We start from the raw sequence: 16,208 nt of genomic DNA, 5'->3' as shown, positions 1-16,208 counted from the left end.
ATATCTATCTATCTTACTGGCTATTTCCATTTTTCCCATCTTTATTGAGATATGTGACATATGATACTGTGTGAGTTTAAGGTGTATATCATAATGATTTGATACACATATATATTGCAAAATGATTACCACAATAAAAGTTAACACATCTATCACCTCACATAGTTATCACCATTTTTTCCATTTATATATCACCATTTCCATATATCACCATTTTTTTTCCATTAAGCCATTTAAAAATCTTTCACTGTGAAAAAACTTATTTTCAGGTAGTATAAAAACAGCTATCAATCATTCCCATTAAAGGAGGAGTCAACTGGGCTTCCCTGGTGGCGCAGTGGTTGAGCGTCTGCCTGCCGATGCAGGGGACACGAGTTCGTGCCCCGGTCTGGGAGGATCCCGCATGCCGCGGAGCGGCTGGGCCCGTGGGCTATGGCCGCTGAGCCTGCGCGTCCGGAGCCTGTGCTCCGCAACGGGAGAGGCCACAACAGTGAGAGGACTGCGTACCGCAAAAAAAAAAAAAAAAAGGAGAAGTCAACTAAAACAAATTATTTTTGGCTTTGATACAGAAACACACACAAGAGCAGGCTAATTAACACATCTTTGTGTACACAACTTATTAATATTATTTGAGTTTATACTCTTTCTGATTTGGCCCTATTTTACCTATTTAACCAATAGTCAGGGCTTGGCAAACTATGGCCTGTGGGCCAAATCTGGCCCACTGCTTATTTCTGTATGGTTCCCAAGCTAAGTATGGTTTTTACAGATAAACATTTGCTGTCAAATGTTTGAACCTCAGTTAAGTGAAATGTTACCCCAGGGGGCGAAAAAAATTCCATTCTTCTCATCAGTTGAGTTGTATTACCAAAAAAGGTACTCAAATATTTATTATATTTTGACTTTTGTCAGTAAAAATCTGTGGAAATAATATTTAAACCCTTGATATTAATAATATAATATTCTTATTTTGCCTCTTGGCGTACAATATACATGATGTGGACCTTTACAGAAAAACTTGACTGAGCCCTGCAACAGAGAAAGGAGGTCTGTACCACAATGGAAAATTCCCACATACCAACCTATTAACAATTTTTAGACAGAAGGAAATGAAAATGATTATGTGTTGTCCTTTTTTGTTTTGGCTTTGTTGTTTTCTGTCTTTTTTATCTTTTTAAAGAACTTTACTCTTTAGAACAGTTCATGGCAAAATTGAGCAAAAAGCACAGAGAATTCAGTTCCCATATACCCCCTGCCCTCACACTCGCACAACCTCCCTCATTATGAACATCTTCCATCAGAGGGGTACATTTGTTACAACTGATGAACCTTCTTTGATACAGCATTGTCACCTAAAGTCCACAGTTTACATTAGGCTCACTCTTGGCATTGTAATACATATTACGCATTTTGACACCATGATAGTATCATACAGAATAGCTTCACTGTTCTAAATGTGTTGCCTTTCCAAAAAAGTGTAAAATTTCACAAACTGTGAAATGCCAATTTGAGATCTTATATTTACCCCTTTTAGACATTTCAAAAATAATTTTTGAATAGCCTTTCATATGTATTTGTGGGATTTATTTATTTACTTATAGCCGCACCCCGGCATGTGGGATCTTAGTTTCCAGACCAAGAATTGAACCCATGCCCCCTGCAGTGGAAGCATGGAGCCCTAACCACTGGACCACCAAGGAATTCCCCCTTTTAGACATCTTTATTAAGAGTTAAAAAATTACTCGCCAACTCATCTTTTTTGCCATGATGACTAATACTTAGTACAGAGACGCTCAAGGGAGAGCTGGGCCACATCTGTCTTTTGCACACCCATAGCTGTCACTTCTAGAACTTATCACAGTCCCAGGCAGGTAGTAAGGCACTCAATAAAATCGTATTTTCATAAATTCATCCATTCAACAACTTGCGTCAAGGCCTACATTAGACAAATTCATATTCCTACTAATTCCCTGAATGCTCATAACAGCCTTTTGAGGTAAATATTCCTACTCCCTTTTTTCTTATTAGAGATAACCTAGGCTCAGAGAGACCATGGACCTGGAATTCAAACTCAGGTTTCTCAAATCCCTGGGAAGTTTTAGCTAAGTTTCCACCATAATGTAACACATTTATAATGACTCATTTATTTAAAAAATTAAATAAAAACAGACTTTTAAAAAACATAAAACAGAACTTGCCGGTTCATAAACTTTTCTTACCTATGGTGTTAAAATGTCACTAAAGAGGGACAACTTCTCAGTAGAAAGTTGGGTAAATACACCTTTCAGAGCAGTCTCGGGATCTATAAGGTGAAGACCTTCAGTTGGACACGAAGGCAGACATTTTAAAGATTAAGAGTAAAAAGTGATTTTGCATACGTTAAGCTGCAAAGTGATAACAGTACTTTTAAAAAGTATTGTAGGGACTTCCCTGGAGGTCCAGTGGTTAAGACTCTGCGCTTCCACGGCAGGGGCTGCAGGTTTGATCCCTGGTTGGGGAACTAAGATCCCACATGCCCCGTGGCGTGGCCCAAAAAAAATATTCTATATTTTATTCACATGGTGTTCAACACCTCTCATTACAAAAATACTATATAGGATTTACTCCAATTTTCTTCATGTATATTTTAAGTAATGATGTTTTCAATATAAAATTATTGCCCATCTCAGAACAATGGCACAGAAAGTTTGAAAGTGAGACTGTCTCAGAAAATCCAAAACATGTGGCCTCTCCTTTACTTCTTTTCTTTAAAAAATAAATTTATTTATTTATTTATTTTTGGCTGCGTTGGGTCTTCGTTGCTGTGTGCGGACTTCCTCTCATTGCGGAGATCGGGGGCCACTCTTTGTTGTAGTGCACGGGCTTCTCATTGCGGTAACTTCTCTTATTGCAGTGGCTTCTCTTGTTGCAGAGCACGGGCTCTAGGCTCGCGAGATTCAGTAGCTGAGGCTCGAAGGCTCTAGAGTGCAGGCTCAGTAGTTGTGGCGCACGGCTTTAGTTGCTCCGCGGCATATGGGATCTTCCCAGACCAGGTCTCAAACCCGTGTCTCCTGCATTAGCAGGCAGATTCTTAACCACTGCACCACCAGGGAAGACCCTCTCCTTTACTTCTAAAGGTCTTTTCTAGTTTGGGCAATTCGTGAGTCAATAATAATGTAAAGTAGTTAGTCTTTTTTTTTTTTTAAAGACGATTTTATTCTCATACTACTATATCACTTCTATAAAAGAGAAAATTAGACAAAGATGGTTCTGGACATACCCCCCGCCCCACCTCACCCTTTATCCCTGCTGAACAGTGGGTTCTGACTCAATCCTTCCCTCCCACTTCTCCCCTTTGCAAGCAGAGGGTCTGAACAGGGTAGAAATCTCTTTCCTCTTTTTATACACCTCCCCCAACACACACCTCTACCCTCACACAATTTACCAAGGCGTCTGTTATATGCCTAGTTCCTGCCCTCAAGGAATCTACAATCTGGGGAAGACAAAAAAATGTAGATAATTATAATTTGACACAAAGTGAATTAGTGGTTGTAATAAAAGGTAGAGAAGGAGAAAGACTCTGGAGACCTTAAGGATTATTAATTCCATCTCAGGCAGGCCAAGAAAGTAGTACTTTTGTTCTTTGTGCAAAATTAGGAAATACATAGATCTCATAGAAATGATTTCGAGGCACTTGTTTACTTAAAAAAATATTAACACAATGCAGCATTTAAAAAACCCAAAATATACTTTCTGTTCTTTCTTTCTTTCTTTATATGGCTGCACTGGGTCTTAGTTGTGGCACATGGGCTCTAGTTCCCCGACCAGGGATCAAACCTGGGCCCACTGCATTGGGAGCGTGGAGTCTTAACCACTGGACCACTAGGGAAGTCCCCAAAATAAAGTTTTCTAATTTCTTATTCCTGTCTAATTATCATAATGAAAGCTTAAAGTGTCCCCTTTTACACCTATAACTCAGATTTTTCATCTACAGAAGACATGAAGAGGCACAACTGAGTAAGAGTAAAAAGAACTGCAATACACATATATTCCCAAAACAACATTTGTTTGATCCAGGATAACAAAATAGCTTAATTTAGGAGTCTCTCACTTGAATAAATTCAATTTCATTTATTTACAATTATTTGAAAGTAAATAAATAAATGCTACCCTGAAGCACCTGAGCTAAAAACTAAGAAATCCAACATAAAGTTTAAAAGGCTTACAATATACACTTCAGTTGACAAAAATCACAATATTTAAATTAGCTACTTAATGCAGACTTTTTTTTCCCACTATGAATAAAAAAAGTTTGTCCTTAAGACTACTCAAAGGTACTTGATGGAATCTTTAAGGAAATCAAGCAATGAAATACTATCTTGGGAGAAAATATCACATTTAAATAATTCAGGGAAGACAGGAACATCAGATTTTTAGAAAACCTTGCGAATTTACTGAAAGCTCTATCCCTCTTCATTGGGCATTCATTGAATTTTTTCTCTCAAAGCAAGTAAAACATCCCAGACTGGGGTTTAGGAAGCAAAATAGATGATGATATCATTATTGCCCTATAGACACGTTGATTCAATCCTGAACACTTGCGGCAAACTGTTGTTCCCCACCCAAGAATGCAGTATGTTATGATAGGAAGATTGTGAGATGTGGAATCAGAAGACATCAATTAATGCCCCGGCTCTGCTACTTCCTAGCAGTGTGTCTATGAGCGAGTTTATTTAATCCTGCTAAGGCTCAGTTTCCTCTTTTGAAAACAGCGATAATAACTACTTCCCCAGGGTCCTTGTGAAGATTAAAGATGGCATGTGAAAGCACACTGTAAACTATAAAGTATTATACAGCAACTTCAAATCCTTAATGAAAGAAAACGGTGAACAAATCAATGCCTAAGTAATTGTAAGAGGCTATATAAATATAAGGCATGAGTTCTACTAAGAACCTTTTAAATGGAATGTACGAAGTTATGTCATTTGCCCTATAATTATTGACTACAGAGTATAATAGATCTCCTTCATATATAAAAATTATAAGCCTTTAAGTCGAAATAATTTAAGAAGGATGGGACTAACAAAAATCTGTCAGCCATTTTTTACCCATGACTCAGTTTCGCTCCTGCATAAGACCAGTTTCTAAACACAACTTGAAGAACGGCCAGGAGATTTTTTTTTTTAAATACAATTTTTACTTTATATCAGGACCACTTAAAAAAATAGCTAACAGCTTGTCAATATTGTCACATTCCTCCTACATTGCACATTTTTTTCATAAGCAATGCAAAATAAAAGGTGAAGAGGTAAAAAGTAAATATTATTGCTGAATAAAAGTTTAACCTCAATTTCACAGTATGGGATTGGTAAGTAAAAAGAAAGTCTGACTTTTGAAATATGTTGAAATGTGTCCTTTTCCCCAGTCTGTCTTCCCACAAAAGTGAACTTTATTTACATGGAGAGAGCAGGCGCCGATATTAAAGAAAGAAAGAAAGAAAGAAAGAAAGAAAGAAAGAAAGAAAGAAAGAAAGAAAGAAAGAAAAGAAAGAAAGAAAGAAAAGAAAAGAAAAGAAATATATTTTCCCTCCATTTAAATTTAGCCAAATGAAATACCATCAAAAGTAAAAGCTTCCAGGGTCTCTGCATTTTTCTGAATTCTCTCATCTGCAGAGCACTTTGATCTGTCCCCAATTCTGTTTCCTCCCTAGCTCCTATGCCTGCCTTCGCTATAAAGGGAAAGCATCAGGAGAAAAGCAAACCCTCTCCCTAAACATCTGAGACACAGGAAAACAGATTTTCAAATAAGGGAATGAAAGGAAAGCAAACAAAACCTTGTTTGTTTGTTTTGTCATAAAAGGATATGGTGTACAACTGGGTCTGAATTCAGGGCGTCACCCATAGAGGAATCTTATGCCTATGAAGTCATCCCTAATTACAGAGTTTGACTAACAATACAGCAATTATGAAACCACTCCACTGGCTCCTTTAACTATACTTAAACCCTCAACACAAATCTTTGCTGAGAAAGGTGTACCTACAACTACCTACCTGAAACTATTACTCAAATTCTAAAAGGTATTTGATGGAGATGAGGAAAGGGGGGGTGGTGCCTGTTTTCATCCCCTAAGGTGATTCACGTTAGGAATGCTGCTGACTAAATAATCTACTTACTAATCTGTGTCATTCAGAACCACTCGGGTCAGGAAGCAGGGCACACAATGGGAAACTTAACCATAGATAATCAAGAGTTGATTACGAATTTTATATTTTTTTCTTGAAGTTGAGAGGAACTAAAAGATAAAAGCAGGGCATATTCACCATAGACATTATCCAGCCACTTGTATGCCAGGTAAACAGAATTGGTAAAGTGAGGCTGATGACTTAAAATCAGAGATTTGGCCACACACACTTAAGCTGGTAAGCTCGAATCATGAAGAAGAGAGGGTGGACAAAACATGGAAGAATACATTATTTGTAGTTGTGTATCTGTCACCTTCCTCTGTCCAAAACAGGCAGCACTTTGGAGCAGCCACACTTCACATACCTACCTGTACCAACAGAAACCGCCACCCTGCCTCCTCACTAGTAGGTAAGTCAACAGCACTAGTCTCCAGGTCAGATGGGCGTGCAACACTCTCAGCTAAAGCTCACCCACTCTCACTATGATTACTCAAGCTCTAGTGCCGCATTTCCAAATGACTTGAGAAAATTTCAACTTGAATGTCTATCATATTCACCCACTTATTCATTTATATTCAAGCCTTAATTGAAGGCTTAATATGTACCAGGCACTGTGTTGGGTGCTGCAGATATAGAGATTTAGGACCCAAAGCCTCCTCTCAAAGACCTTACTGTCCAGCGGGGAGAAAGATGGAAAAACAAAGACATAATATTAATGCCATCATCCTATTCACTGAGTGGTGGGGTGACAGTGGTGGGCTTCAGGAAAAGTTTTCCAGAGAAGGTGACTTTTGAACTTTATCTTAAAACATAAGTAGGGCTTCCTCAGACAGATATCACTGGTAAAGGCATTCCAGGCAGAGAGAAGATGATATTCTAGAGCTGTAGAAAGATAGTGTGGTTGGAGCACTGTGCCTAGGGTTTGAGAGAGACACAATTGGAGCAGAAGGTCAGGGTCTAATTTAGAAAGGCCACACTTAAAATCTGGACTTGACCCTCTGGTCAAGGGAGAAGCAAGGTCAGTGAGGAAAATTCCAGTCAGGAGAGTCTAAGTGTCTACATTTGAACTTACTGCCACATTATTTCTCCCCTTTTCAAATATCTCTCCTGTCAAATCAGGTCTCCTTTTCAACTTCCCTACTTTCCTCAGTCTCCAGGTTTACAAATTTGAGAAGTTTGGCCACAAGAAACCACTGGAGATTGAAGTAAATCACTAAGCTCTCTGGATTCTTCCATCATACCCCTTTATCACCTCATGTCTGGCCTTTTCCAAAGGCCTTTTAGCTGATCTATCTATGGTCCTGTCTCCCTCCAATGTAATCTCTACGCTGCTAACTTCCTGAAGAGCAGATCTAAGGTATGTTTCCTACAAAAGCAAGTCCTAACTTTTTTTTTTTTTTCTTTTTGCGGTATGTGGGCCTCTCACTGTTGTGGCCTCTCCCGTTGCAGAGCACAGGCTCCGGACGCGCAGGCTCAGCGGCCATGGCTCACGGGCCCAGCCGCTCCGCGGCATGTGGGATCTTCCCGGACCAGGGCACGAACCCGTGTCCCCTGCATCGGCAGGTGGACTCTCAACCACTGCGCCACCAGGGAAGCCCAAGTCCCAACTTTTAAGCACAACATCCTAAGCCCTACACTCTTCTGTATTGATACCTGTCTATCTTTCCAATGTTTCTTCCGATTACACACACTGCACACCCTGGAATCACACTCTCTTCACACCCTATTCCCCAAACAGGCCATGTATTTTCCCACCTCTGTTCCTTCTCCTCTGTGCTTCTCTCTAGTGGAATGCTGTTCACCTGTCTCCTATGTACTTTTCAAAAGCATCTTTGAGAAAGTCTCTTTGGAGTGTCCCCACCTGAGAGAAAAATTCTCTGTTCCCAGGACTCTCACAGAACTGCATGCTTTCTTCTGTTACAGCCAGTGCTGGATCCTTCCAGACAGCTCCAATTTTAAATATCTTACTGTCAGACCATATGTACTAATTTTTGAATGGGAAAATATAGTCACCACAAGGATAGCATTTAATACTACTATACATAAGCTCTCTGATGGGATGGAAGGGACCGTTTCCCATTCATCTTCATATTCCCAGCCCCTCTCACTGTGCCTACAGAGTAGGTAATATAAATAATTAATATAATAACATATCATTGTAAGTTTATACTATAGCAGCTAACATTCTTGGAGGACTAATTGTTTATATGGACTGTGTTAAATGCTTTATATATATTATGTAAGTTATTTCTCAGCAAAACTCTATGAACCACGTAATATTGTTATTTCCATTTTACGGAAAAGCAAACAGGATTAGAGAAGTTGAGTAACTTGCCCAAAGTCACATGGCTAGAGAGAGGTAGAGCCAGGTCTCAAACCCAACTCCACCCGACACCAAAGTCAGCATTCTCAATCGTTATGCTGTACTGCATAGCTTCCTCAACCACGGCTTAGTGAATGAATTTATCTCCCCACAGACTATAAACTTATTAAAGTAGAAACACAGCTTACTCATCTCTGTATTCACCACAGCACTCTACGCAGAGACACAATGCATTATCAGTAAATATCTTGAATCAAAAAAGGTCCACATCTAGTACCCACAACAATTTTGATCATGTCAGTCCCATTTCAGGAAGCTATAATTTCTTATGCCTAAACAGCTGGTCTAAACTTTGCCTGGTATTCCTGGTCCTCTAGTGTTCCTACGAGTCACATCTAACCAGTTTAACCTTTCAACAACACTCAAAATTAGCTTTTTGATCACAACCATCCTCCTGAACGATACCCGTCCTATTAACTCTTACATCAGCATCTTTTATCCTGCCGCCACTACCTCCTGCCCTCCCTGCTAGTAAGAACTCCCTCTCTCTGTATCTACCTTTCACACTTATAATGCCCTCCTCTTTATTCCTCTTATCTTCTTATCCAAATCCTACTCATCCTTCAAGTCTCGGCAGAAGCCTCATCCGCTCCCAAACCACATTTCCCAGTGACTCCACACCCCTGCTGACCTTTCTCTTCAACTCCCACAGGATCTAGAATCTTGCCACAAAATTTAGCAGTTTAATTATAGACTTCCTCCTATAGTTATATAAGTGGATGTGAGTACAGTCTGGCTGGGACATCCATCATCCTACTAGATTCAGTTCATCTGCCTCCTCCACACTGATCCTCAAACTTGGTCCAAGAGAATAGTCTTCCCCAATCAAAGACAACCATTCTTTCACCAAGAGCACACAAATACTTGTCTAATTAGTTGCTCCGCAAGTCTTATTTCAAGATTGTTTGTTTCTCAAGAACAGAGTCTAAACTTCATCTTCCTCTCGGATACTCCCACAATAATCCACTGCTGGATGCTGGGTACAGAGGTATGGCTCAAAAACGATTCCAGTTGACTGCAATGTTTTGAGGGTGGTGCTAATCTGCAACATGCCCAATATTCAATGATTACTGAAATTATATTAGGGAAGAAACAAGAGCCTAGGGTAGTTGAGTGACTTTGCCCAAGACACAGAGCTGTGCAGCAAATGTAAAATTTAAAAAAAAAAAGAGTATGTGAGAGAGAAGGTAATTAACTACTCGTACCGTAAAAATAAAAACAAAGAGGCTACACACTGCTTTGTGGAAAGAAGGCTCATGCCTATTATACCCTATGGAAGATAATTTAAAAACTCCTAACCAGGAATTCCCTGGCAGTCCAGTGGTTAGGACTCTGTGCTTCCACTGCAGGGGGCACCGGTTGGATCCCTAATCAGGGAACTAAGATCCCCCATGCTGCATGGCACGGCCAAAAAACAAAACAAAAACAAAAAAAACCTCCTAACAAATGTGACCATCATATTGAGAAATATGAACGGTTGCCAGAAAATGCAGTTCCTTTCAGCTAATTCGTTTTTATTACTTGAAGGAGGGATTCACTTAATCCTTGAACTGAAATCACCAAAACTCTAACTGTGTAAAATATATAGAATATTGGCAACGGGTTCAGTAGATACTATATATTATAGAGTTCTAAAATTTCTTTATTCAAAATACTGGTGTTAAATAAACAATAAACAGGCCATACTTTTTAAAAAGAAGGACATGAATGCTGACCTTCTCTTGTGGCACATTCATTCCTATATATGACATGTTTCTGCTTCCCTGTATTTAATATCCCTTAATTTCAGCCACTTACATGCTAACTACTGTAAACAACCATTCCCATTGTATCAGTGCTAATAACTTAGTACAAATGTAAGCAAACACTCAAGTATCAATGTGACGATTTGATTTTGAGTTTAGGATTTCTTTTTTCATACATAAGCCATCACTGTGGTACTCCTAGTTTTTTTAGTGATTAGTTTTTTACCTTACCGCTGATTTTTCTCCAGGGGCAAGCGGCTTGGAGTTTTGTTTGCTTACTTTTAGAAAACTTTAATGGAATCTTGGTAAAGGAGCAACTGTAATAATTTAAGAGGTTATATGCCTCTTTCTCAATTTAATGATCTGTTGCTCTGAAAGTCACAAGTGAGTCAAACTCTAACTGGTCTCACCTGTGTCACAGGTTTCTAGTCCTGAAACTTTAGGAAAGGTAAAAGCAGACAGAAGAAGTGGTGAAGGATTTTACTGTTTATTATTCCAGCACCTCAGCATTATTAAAAATTGTTCGTTATAGTCAACGTGGAGAGCAGACTTCTGTGATGAAAGCAACATTCAACATGTAGAACATACTTTACTTAACGAGGTTGTTTTTCAGGCCTAGACCCTCTGGTAATTCTACTTGACATTTCAGCTGCAAATTGGTAAAACTACACAGAGGACATTGATAGATAACCCCCAATAGAACAGACAGTATTTTCCCATGAGGCACTGTTATATATGCTGTTAGGCTGTACAGGATTCGGGACTAGAGAATAAAGCAGCTGGCTGATGGAACACACATCTGGATACATTTAGCAACTATGCTTCTACAATTCATTTAGATTAAAATAATAGGAACACAAAAACATATCATTTTGGTAACATAGCACACTATTTCAGGGACATTTGTGAAATGATCTAAAAAGCCTTACTTACTATTTACATGACAAAATACGTTTCAAATTCCAAATCAATTGAGCAATGAACTCTGGAAGGTTCTATCAGGGACTGAAGGCTAACTCTCCCTTTTATCCAACCTCAAGTAGCTGCCTGCCTATAAGTGCAATTTTGCTTTGGATGTACCCAAAAACATTAAGGAGACTGAAACATTAGCTCACTATATTTAATGTGAAGAAGTGCGTGTATGCTGCTCCAACAATGCCCATGGATGCATGAGAGAGGGTGAAGGTTTATTAAGAAGGGCAAGGGAGCAGAGGCGGCTGTTATTTGCCAAGTAATGCGCACAGAGTTAAACTAGCCCTCTTCCTACTTCCCTAATACCTACAACCAATTAAGCCACCTCAAATGTTCTGTCTGTGTTGTTTTAAAGGAGATGCAGCATAGGGTTCTGGTTGCTAACCAGTGACACCCCTTCCCCAATTACAGGAGCTCCCCACCCCCCAGCGTGTCCCACCATCTACTTCTCTATCTCCTCTGCTAGGCTGTGAGCTCCCTGAAAGCAGGGCTGGTACCTCATTTGACTTTGTATCTTGGCTCACAATAAGCCCCTACTAAATGTTTGTTGAATGAACTGATGTTCGAAAGTAGGGAAAGTGAACAGACTTAAACATACTGCAGGCTAAGTAGTTGTCACGCGTGGTTTTCAACATGCATACTCTATAGAGAAAGCTGGGAACAAAATAGTCAAGACATAATAATGTTCCCACATTCTTCACAGGCACTTGGCCTGTTAGCATGCTTTAACTATCTACTGGTCTTTAATACTTCAAGATACTACAAAACTCTTCAAGATGTTTGCAACCTGTTCTTTGAATTTAGCTGAAAGTCAAACAAAGGTTTTTTTTTCTTTCAGAAACAGTTTTTACTTGGCAACAATTTTGGCAATCAAGCAGCACATTTCACCTTTACAATAATATACATCACGCACACATCATGTTTTGACAAACGTGCAATTTATAGATAAATGTATCATTTAGAAATAAATGTAAATTGCTGCAAACTAAAGCTGTACTTAAAAATTTTATTATGAAAATTTTCAATGTATACAAAAGAGAAAATGTACAGCAAACACCCATAATCCCATCATCCAGATTCTACATTTATCAGATTTATCAGGATTTCCACACTGATTCTCTCTTCCTGTCCTCTTCTTTTCCCTTGCTTCCTCCCTCCCTCCCTTCTCGACCCCCCTTCCCTATCTCCCCCTCCCCTACCCTCTCTCTCTCCCCCACCTCCTGAATTACTGTAAAGCAAACCCCAGACATCCCATGAGTGATTTCACCCTACTTAGCTATTAAATGAGTTCATTTCCTGGAAACACCTCTATTCTGTTCTAGGATCTAGCATAAGCTAGATTCTAATTGATCTTTTTTTCAAGTACCAATATCTGTGAGTCACTTAAACCCCAAAGGGTGCCCAATCCTGTGTCATTTCCTGGAGGAATATCAACTACTTCCATTTTAAGTAAAAGTTTACTTTCCTCTTTTTGTCTTAATAAAGATAAGATCTTTAAGCAATGGCTATTTTAAAATAAGTTAATAATTTTTCCCATAGAAACATTCACATCAATTAAGTCAGATTGAAGACATTCTTTAAATTCTTGCTAGACAAGAGTTTTGTAGATATTTAATATACATCTTAACCGTATTCTAAAAGCCCCCTTTCCTATTATGAAGAATACTATATCAAACCCAAAGACACAACAAAGTTATACCTCTACTTCCCCATCTTTACAAAGCTAAGAAGTATTAACTCCTTGGATTGAAATAGCACATTCTTCTTTTAAAAGGTCCAATCCCTTTATTTCCTAAGTAAACTCTGACATTTTCCAAAAATATCTGAATAATTTATGAAAAAAACATATCTGCTGCTAATGAAATTAATTAACCATCACACTTGAGGAGTAGTTCCATTCTCCTTTCCTGTGAAAAATAACACGGAAGCCAAGGGCAACCTTCAGGTATATATCTCTCAGAAGGCAAGATCAGACCAGTTAACTCAAGACAAAATATTATGATGTACAACTCAGAAATCACTAGAGATAAAATTTCAGCTTAGACTTTGAGCTAAGCTGGAAGTTTATCTATTAGTCACTAAAATGGCCTCTTGCAGTGTAACATACCCTGCTTATATGTTCTCAAATATGGTACTTGTTAATTGAGAAAACTAGACTCTTTTGTTTCATACTTCACTTTTTACCTCATACGGGTGTAGTTAAGTACAACTAATTTGAGAGGTTACCCTTGATTCGGAGTCGAGATTTATACAACCAGCTATATTGAAATAGGAGAAATAAAACATATGATCACTATGTGATAGAAAACTCTGGTGAGTTTGTGAGCATCAGAAATCACTATCACTACCATATTATAGTAACACCACCAAAATCTCATCACCAATGATTTTCATGTATTTTGGCAAGTATGAATAAACACCAGTACAACTGTTTGTCATAAGTTATTTTGTAAGAGTAGAATATCAATCTGTTTGCCATATTCTGTCATGACAGCTACCCTCAACTTCTATTTCACAGAATTTTGAAAAACCATTTAACAGTGATCAAAAGTATTTGAAATTCCATTCCCCTTCGCCCCACCCCCAAGATATAAAGTAAGAGTTTCTGTCATTTAAACCTTTGGCATCTGACTTGATAGATACAGCTATATAATTAGGATTACAAAACCAATTTTTAAAAAGTACAAAGTCCCTAAAATATTCCCCAAATAAAGAAAAGACAATATATAGAGAGAGAACAAGTCAGATTCTAAACTTCAAATTTTTCTCTTAAAACAAATTTGCTTCTACTTGAATACATAAGATTTAGAAAGCGTCTCCAAATGTGTAACTACCCAAACACATAATAAGGATTTCGAGATGTTTAAAGTAAATTTCTGCTTAAATATTCCATAATATAAAAGTTAGAGCCTAACGAAATAATATTAAAATTGTTACCCTTCCGGGATGAGAGCAAACCTGTTGTTTCTTTCTCGCAGCACTAAACAGAAGGAACCTCCCACGCCCAGAACGCCAATCTGGAAACCCAACATTCTTCTCACAATTGCAACTTTAGAGAGCAAGTCATAACACTTCCTGCTAGAGAGAGAGAGCACCCTGACAAAGCTATGATACAATACTTACGAATCCCCTTCCTGTCAGCCTCACAGTATTTTGCCAAGTATTAACAAATTGGAACTTCACAACATTTAGAGAAAAGTGAATTTTTTCATTGCAGCTCCACTGAAATCATGCAAGAACACAAGGGAATTTAAAGTTGGTTCAGGTCGAATAGCTACAACCCACATACCTATTTAAAGTTTGAACATTAGCCAAGTAACCTGCTTATTTTAGAACACATGGAACCAGCTTCTCCCCAGAGGCCAAGTCACTCGTCCATAGGAAAGTGCATTACTTAGAAAGGCAAATGAACTGTCCCAGACCACTTACGTTCTATTATTCATCTCGATCCATACTTACGTCTTTATACAACACTTACACTCCATATGCTAGGTGTCAGAGCATTAACTGCGAGTATCTATATCTTGTTTTCGGTTGAACACATAAGCTGTTAAGTGTAGGAACTATATTTTCTACCAGCCTAGCATACAGGAACGAAACCAATACTTGACGAACTGAATTTTCTATTGAGAGGCAGTACTGCTGAGTAGTTTAGAGTTCTGGAGCCAGACTGGGTTCAGATCCTGTCTCCACAATTTTCTAGGTTGTCTTTGGACAAACTGCTTAAGCTCTTGTGCCTGTTTTCTCATCCAGGGATGATAATAGTAACTACATCACATAATGATAACTATTTTGTACATTGTTGTGATGCTCAAATGATTTAATGTGCGTTCAAATTTTAGATCATAGCCTGGTAAATTGTAAACACTAGGTATGTGATAACTGCTATATTCTTATTATTGCAATTTGTTTTTTTAACTGGTCTAGCAATTCTAATCAGTTAATTGTTAAATGAAGCAACTGGTTAGCTATGAGTTCTCACCCTTTATGGGAGAGAACAATAAATCAATAGGAGTACTGTGCTAGGTTCAGGAGACCATTTCTAATACTGACATAGGGCAAGTCAATCATTTGAAAGGAAATGGAGTGCAATGGGAGCATCAGGGCCTTAGGAATCAGACTGACTTCAACTCTGTGTGACCATGAACACATCACTTAGCTTCTCTGAGCCCCAGGTTCCTATCTATAAAAATGGAACTAATTCCATGAACTTCAGAGGGTTGCGATGATGATTAAGTGAGATAAATGCATAAGGGGGTCTGGCTGCAGCAAGGTGCTCAGTAAGTGGCGGCCATCGTTATAATCTGTCTGGGATATAATATGCATGATACCATCTGCTCTACCTACCTAATCTGCTCTACCTACCTAATAAGTATGAAAGTGAGATAATAGATCCTTCAGTCCTTTATAAATAATATAAAACAAAGTGAAGCGTTTTATGCTAACATTGAAATCTCAGAATAAGGAGGCGACTCACATTGCAGTCACTTGTAAAAAGCATCAGGACAGCCCACATCAGGAGGCAGAGTGTTCTCCTGTCCTCATCACTAACCACCATTAGCAGACACTGGATTACATTTTGTCTCCTTAATGGAAGCACTTTATTTCATCGATCACAAAAACTGCATGAACTATCAAAAGGCAACGCAATCCCGAACAGAAGGAATAGAGCGTCAGGAGTCAGAGGACGTGTTTTTCCACCTGTTTTCATTGCTGACTCACTATATGAAGTCTCTTCAACTTTCCTGAGTCTCAGTTTCACCATCTTTGAAACAAGCATAGCACTAGCTGCCTGTAGCCAGTCAGGGAATATGTGGGGTAGTAAGGAATGCTCAAGCACCTTGAGCTAACTGGAAGAAAGGGTATACGTGTATGTATTATCATGCATTTCCAGGGAAAACTGGGGCACAGGCAATTGCCTCCGGTAAGAAGACAGTATCAGTGACA

General features: G+C 38.7%; 1 protein-coding gene across 3 annotated transcripts in view; it reads right to left on the bottom strand.

Annotated features, from left to right (window-relative positions):
- The window catches only part of PLS3 (plastin 3), an 87,635-nt gene that overhangs the window by 43,554 nt on the left and 27,873 nt on the right, over positions 1-16,208 (bottom strand). Inside the window, exon 1 of one of the 3 annotated variants that reach the window (XM_079911380.1) lies at positions 14,199-14,279. The exons of the other annotated variants lie outside the window; for them this stretch is intronic. The gene's annotated coding sequence lies outside the window, so the exon portion shown is untranslated. Of the gene's footprint in view, positions 1-14,198; positions 14,280-16,208 lie in introns of those variants that run through there. 3 annotated transcript variants of the gene reach the window in all.

This window comes from Stenella coeruleoalba (genome assembly GCF_951394435.1).
Source record: "Stenella coeruleoalba genome assembly, chromosome: X".
Classification (NCBI taxonomy): Eukaryota; Metazoa; Chordata; class Mammalia; order Artiodactyla; family Delphinidae; genus Stenella; species Stenella coeruleoalba.
This window is presented reverse-complemented; position numbering and strand designations above follow the sequence as displayed.